We start from the raw sequence: 7,012 nt of genomic DNA, 5'->3' as shown, positions 1-7,012 counted from the left end.
TCATTATATCTGTCAGAAGGGAATATTTTCTGTGAAGTTTTACTACGTGGCATGGCTAACTGAGCCTAGAAACCCTGTTTACTAGGTGAGCCTGGAAAGCCACCATCTTGGGAGGCTTGGCCATGGTATCAGAGAATAGTTGGCAGGTAAAAAAAATTGCATATAGCCCTGCTCTGTCGCCTGCCGCCTCTGCCCGGGCCCGAGTGGTTCACTGCACCCTGAAGACAGATTCCAGACGCCGGGAACTCGCGCCTCTAATCCCAGACGTTATGTCCAGCAACGGCTCAGTGGTTCTGGCCTACAGTGGCGGTCTGCACACCTCGTGCATCCTCGTGTGGCTGAAGGAACAAGGCTATGACGTCACTGCCTACCTGGCCAACACTGGCCAGAAGGAAGACTTCGAGGAAACCAGGAAGAAGGCACCAAAACTTGGGATCAAAAAGGTGTTCACGGAGGGTGTCAGCAGGGAGTTTGTGGAGGAGTTCATCTGGCCAGCCATCCAGTCCAGCTCACTGTATGAGGACAGCTACCTCCTGGGCACCTCTCTCACCAGGCCCTGCACCGCCCGCAAACAAGTGGAAATCCCCCAGCGGGAGGGGGCCAAGTTATGTGTGTCACGGCTCAGGTCTGGTTTGAGCTCACCTGCTACTCACTGGCCCCCCGGATAAAGGTCATTGCTCCCTGGAGGATGCCCGAATTCTACAACCAGTTCAAGGGCTGCAGTGACCTGACGGAATACACAAAGCAACACGGGATTCCCATCCCAGTCACTCCCAAGAACCCGTGGAACATGGACGAGAACCTCATGCACATCAGCTACGAAGCTGGAATCCCAGAGGACCCCCAAGAACCAAGCGCCTCCAGGTCTCTACAAGAAGACCCAGGACCGGCCAAAGCCCCCAACACCCCTGACATTCTCGAGATCGAGTTCAAAAAAGGGGTCCTCTTGAAGGTTACCAACGTCAAGGATGGCACCACCCATACCAGACCTCCTTGGCGCTCTTCATGTACCTGAATGAAGTCACGGGAAAGCACTGCGTGGGCCGTATTGACATCGTGGAGAACTGCTTCATTGGAATGAAGTCCCGAGGTATCTACGAGACCCCAGCAGGCACCATCCTTTACCACGCTCATTTAGACACCGAGACCTTCACCATGGACTGGGAAGTGCGCAAAATCAAACAAGGCCTGGGCTTGAAATGTGCTGAGCTGGTGTATACTGGTTTCTGGCACAGCCCTGAGTGTGAATTTGTCTGCCACTTCATCGCCAAGTCCCAGGAGCGAGTGGAAAGGAAAGTACAGGTGTCCCTCTTCAAGGACCAGGTGTACATCCTCGGCTGGGAGTCCCCACGGTCTCTCTACAAGGAGGAGCTGGTGAGCATGAACGTGCATGGTGATTATGAGCTAATTGATGCCACCGGTTTCATCAACATCAATTCCCTTAGGCTGAAGGAATATCATCATCTCCAGAGCAAGGTCACTGCCAAATAGAACCCTGTACAGGGAGAAGCTGGGGCTTCCTCAATTTGCAGATCCCCCAAGTACAGGCGCTAATTGTTGTGATAATTTGCAGTTGTGACTTGTTCTCCCCTGCAGGCAGCGTAGTGGGGCTGCCAGGCCCCAGCTTTGTTCCCTGGACCCCCTGAAGCCGGCAAACCTAGTCATCAAAGGGAAGGGTGGGGGGCAGCTGCGGTGGGGAGCTGTAAAATGACAATTAAAAGAAAAAATTGCATATAAACTTAGGGATCGGTCACTCACCTTCTAACCATGAATATACTCCCCACTTGTAACTCTATTGAATAATACAAATGTAAGTTACCATGCACATATAAAGAAAAAAAGGTGGAAAAATTCCTTAAGAGTATGAGCAATAACAGCCAGTAGTACACCTAAAAAAAAGCTAGTGTTACTATGGTTAAGCATTGGTTTGGAGTGGTCACTGAACTCTATTGCTTTCCAAGTTCTTCCAGCTTGGTCTAAGTGAGTGCATAGTTGCATGTCTATTGGACTTGAAGAAGTTTCTCCAGAACTGAGAAATTTGAAGAATTTTTAAAGTTTGTATTTCTAATTCATTCATCCATATGTTTATCCAGTAAATATTTATTTAGAGCCTACTATGTGCCAGGCACTCTCCAACTAAAGGGGACTCAGTGGTGGGGAAAAGCAATCCAAATAAATCAGCTCTATCTCTGCCCTCATAAAACTTATATTCTGGATATGGCAATAGGCATTAACAAAAAAAAAACCCAATCATACTAATAAATGTAAAATTCCCTCCTGGCTTGGTGCTAGGGAGGAGAGGAATATTGTGAGAGCATAAGAAGTGAGTGGTTGATATAGTCTGAAGGGTAAAGGATGGTTACTTCAAGGAAACAAAGACTCAGCTGGAATCTAAAGTGTAAGTTGGAATTATTTAGTTAAGGAGATGGAAAGGAAGAGAATCCAGGAAGAGGAGACAGTGTATGCAAACGCCTTATGGCAGGAAGGATCATAGCACATTCGGGGGCCTGAGCGAAGCCTGGTGTGTGGAGCGAGCATGGTGGGGATGTGGCTGGCAAAGGAGGTCTGGGCATACAGGACTTTCTTTGTAGGTCCTTTCAACTATATCATTTGCCCCAACATTAATGGGAAACCTAAAAATACTATTGGCTTTTAAAACTAACTGGTAATGCCATAATACAAGACATTTTTTTCTTTTTTCTTTTTTTTTTTTTTTTTTTGAGACGGAGTCTCACTCTGTCCCCCAGGCTGGAGTTCAGTGGCGCGATCTTGGCTCACGGCAAGCCCCGCCTCCCAGGTTCACGCCATTCTCCTGCCTCAGCCTCCCGAGTAGCTGGGACTATGGTAGCTGGTGGCCCGCCACCATGCCCGGCTAATATTTTTGTAGTTTTAGTAGAGACGGGGTTTCACTGTGTTAGCGAGGATGGTCTCGATCTCCTGACCTCATGATCTGCCTGCCTCGGCCTCCCAAAGTGCTGGGATTACAGGCGTGAGCCACCGCGCCCGGCTTGTTTTTTAATTTTTTTTTAATGCTGCAGACTCCTTACAACCCTGAGTGTTTCTAGAAAGTAGGGTTAAGTTCAGCCCTGCCACATGTGGCTCCTTGGGTTGTTCACTGCATATTCACATCACACTCCATTGTGACCAAATGGGCTTTCAGGAGGTGTGGGGTGGGGCAGTCCTGGTTAGACATCCTCTCTTCAGCAGACAGGGTTGTTTTCTCTAAATGGAAAATCAAAGGACACACTTGAAACTGAAAGTTGTGTGAAAGGAATCTAAATTGGTTAAATGTCAGATACATCCATGATTTATGTCTCCTTTACATCTCATCGCTGATAAAGCTAACATTCCTCTATTTGTTGGATTTGTGTGTGTGGTTGTGTGTAGGCACATGCCTAGGGAAAAAATTCCAAGGCAAGGAGCCCGTGGATGTCTTTTGCCTTATTTTTCCTGGTACCATGATAAGATAAGGGAAACATCTGGCCTAGGAAAAATGCAAATTTCATGCCATGTACTAGGCAACTCCCTACTAGTTTTTCCTTTTTAAAAACATTACATAAGCAATTTATATTCAGTGTAATAAAGTTAGGGAATTTGTATGACCAAAAAGAAGAAAATTGGGAACTCTTAATTCGATTAACATTTTGGTATACATACTGTCAGGCGTTTTTTTTTTTTGTTCCTCCATGTCTGTACCTTTAAGATTTCTAATACACTTGTGTTATTGAGTGACTGACATGCTCATTTTTAATAGAAAAATTCTCATTTACAATGGAAATTATTCTGGAGGCAACTGGAGATGGAAAAGTCACAGCCTCCATCATGAGATGAGTGTTTTTCTGCAAAACCCAAGTTCCACAACGAGCAATTCCTGCTTCCCATTTTCAACATAATTATTTTCTTTCAAGCTGTAACTTTAGATGACAATGAGGATAAATAAAAAGCATATCATGAGGAAAGGTAAGTCAATGTACTTAGACTTTTGGTAATCAAAAAGAATTCTCCAGAGTAGAAGTTTCTCACCTATGTCTCCAGAGGCTTGGGAAGTCCTGGCTGACATTGGCCCTTATGCAGAAAGCAATTTGAGGTGTGGTTATTTTACAAATCTACATATACTGCATGTATTAGTTTCCTAGGGCTGTCATAATAAATGACCACAAACTGGGTGGGTTTCAACAGAAAATTCATTTTTTCACGGTTCAGGAGGCCAGAAGTCCAAAAGAAAGATGTCTTCAGGATGGATTCCTTTTGGACACTGTGAGGCGAGAACTGGTCCCATGTCTTTCTCTGAGTTTCTGGTGGTTGGTAGCAATCCTTGGTTTATAGCCTCTTGGTTTATAGTTCCCTGGTTTATAGCTGCATCACTCCCTTCGTTGCCTCCATTGTCACATGGCCATCTTTCCTGTGTGTGGTGTCCTCTATGTCTCTGCGTCTAATCTCCTTCCATTTTTCTCATAAAGACACCAGTCATCAGGCTTAGGGCCTGCCCTAATCCACTATGACCTCATCTTCACTTGTTTACATCTGTAAAGATCTTATTTATAAACAAAGCCACATTCACAGGTACTGTGAATTAGGACTTGAATCTTTTTTGGAAACACAATTCAACCTGCTAAACTGCATATCTTATGATCCCATATATAATAATTTATATCATTCATAACTAGCATCATCATAGAAAAACAAAATTGCAAAGCAGTTTTATTTTCATTTATATTGCATGGATCCTAGCTACAATTCCCCAATCCACACCGGAAATATTGAATAATATCCAGAATGAAACAAACAAAACAAGACAAATTGTTTCTTTTAGCACACTGTGGAAAGACCCTAGACCAACATCAAATTAAATCTAGGCAATAGAAGGGACAGATAACAGATTCATGAGTCCTAAGAATGTTGTCTTCATGTATTAAGGATGTATTAATGTATTAATTTAAGGAAGAAAAACACAGATAAGAGTATCCTGTACTGGATGAGCTTTTCATTTTTAGCATAGGAAATACTGCTGTGTACAAAACAACAAAGCAAAACAAATACGTTATTCTGTAATTTTAATATAATTGGAATGGAGCTTATTTACAGAGTGGGATATGATAAGCTTCAGTTTCACTTTAGGTAGGATGCTTTCAGAGAAAGTTTGGTTTTCTGAGACTTTGGGATATAGTATAATGGTGAGCACAAATCCAATAAATTACAGTAAAATTTGTTATTAATCTGTACTTAATTTTCCATATATATTTTTTCTATAAAATTAAATTTTTCTGTAAAATAAAACTCTGTGCATTGAATTACATTTGCCCACAGATTTACATTTTTTGAGATGAACTGCTGTATTATGATAATTGTCATTATGAAGGGATATGATGCAAGTAAAGGGAGGGAGGGTCTATGTTCTCTGAGTGGATCTGCTACTTCATAGCTTTGCTTCTCCAGCCTCCATCTGAAATCCTGACACCCAGCCTAAACCCTATGGCTGTTGCAGTAGACTTAATTCTCTTTGTTGTACTATTTCTACAAAACACCTAATCAGCAGTTTGAATCTAGACTCCTGCTGTAGAAAAGTGGGAGGAAAAATTGCATGTATGAATGGGTGACTCAACAAGTTCCTGGTGTCCACCTGGGACTTCCCTGTTGACCTGGGATGGCTGAGAGTGGCCTTAGCCAGGGTCCTCCCCAGCGTACTGCATCTTGTGGAGGCATTCATTCTCTGCAACGCAGACTTTCAGAAGGATTCACTGCAGCTTACAAGATCCCTTCTCTAATTGATTTAAAAATGGTCAAAAAAGGCTTAGAATCTATATCCAGTGATTTTAACAATTATAAAATACTCCATTTACTGAGAGTGCAGTCACACCTGCACTTCTGGCTACTAGGGAGGCTGAGGTGGGAGGATCACTTGGGCCTAGGAATTAGAGGCTGTAGTGCACTATGCTGGTCAGGGGTCGGCACTAAGTTCACCATTATGGTGACCTCCCTAGAACAGGGGACCACCGGGTTGCCTGAAGAGGGGTGAACTGGTCCAGTTTGGAAATGAAGCAGGTCAAAGCTGCTATGCTGATAAGTAGAGGGGTGGCACCTGTGAATAGCCACTGCACTCCAGCCTGGGCAACATAGTGAGTCCCTATCCCTTTAGAAAAGAAAAGAAAAGGAAAGGAAAGGAAAATAATTTAAAAAAGAAAAAAAAAGAAAAAAATACTCCAATGGGAGGGAAGTGCTAGTAACAGCAAAGGAAAATAGCTGGCAGATTCGACCACTGGTATAATACAGTAGAATAACAAGTTTCTCTATGTTCTACTGTCATGAATTGCATATTAAAATGGATAAAAGTACCCAGCTGTAGCTTAAGAGTATATGTTGACTGATGTTTAAGGGTGGTCTGTGGTGTAGACTTGAAGTCTATTTGGGGGCCTTACTGCGCCTTGTCTTAAACTGCTGTGTGAAAGGGTGGATGCAATGTTCAAACGCAAACACTCTGGGTTCCCTTCCTTTCACTAAGGGGAAATGGAGAACTATTACATTCTATTGCTGGCACTTGAGGTTTCCCGGTTGTCCTCCCCCAACCCCATAAACCATTAATAATTTTTTGTTAGATTGTATAATTTATAGTATCAGTTTTGAATGCATAATGTAATACTGTATACTGAAGGGTAGTTAGTCTTTCTTCAAATAGGTTACCGAAAATGAAATAAATACCTAGATTAAATTTCCATACTAGGGAGAGGAAAATGAAATAATTTGCTGACTTGCAAAAATATGTAATAGGCATTGTGGAGATAATCTACATTCTAAAAAATTACCTCATTGTTTTAGTCATCTCAGATGGTTTCACTGTAAAGGCAATTCTTTAGAAAAAAATTTGCTGCAATTGTTGATCAAAAATAATTCTTTTTAAATAAAATGAGATGAAAAATGTTATTTAAAAATATGTTATTACAGAATAATAATCTCTAAATAGTAATAAAATGAGGCAAAATTAGTTTGGGAACTTATAATGTGATATAAAAAGGTG

At 42.4% G+C, this 7,012-nt stretch overlaps 1 pseudogene; it reads left to right on the top strand.

Moving 5' to 3' along the window:
* The first annotated feature begins 253 nt into the window (after nucleotides 1-253).
* On the top strand, nucleotides 254-1,863 carry LOC101146746 (argininosuccinate synthase-like; annotated as a pseudogene).
* Nucleotides 1,864-7,012: the final 5,149 nt, after the last annotated feature.

This window comes from Gorilla gorilla, chromosome 6 (genome assembly GCF_029281585.2).
Source record: "Gorilla gorilla gorilla isolate KB3781 chromosome 6, NHGRI_mGorGor1-v2.1_pri, whole genome shotgun sequence".
NCBI classification, from domain to species: domain Eukaryota; kingdom Metazoa; phylum Chordata; class Mammalia; order Primates; family Hominidae; genus Gorilla; species Gorilla gorilla.
The sequence above is the reverse complement of the archived record's forward strand: the minus strand, read 5'-3'. Positions and strand labels throughout refer to the sequence as shown.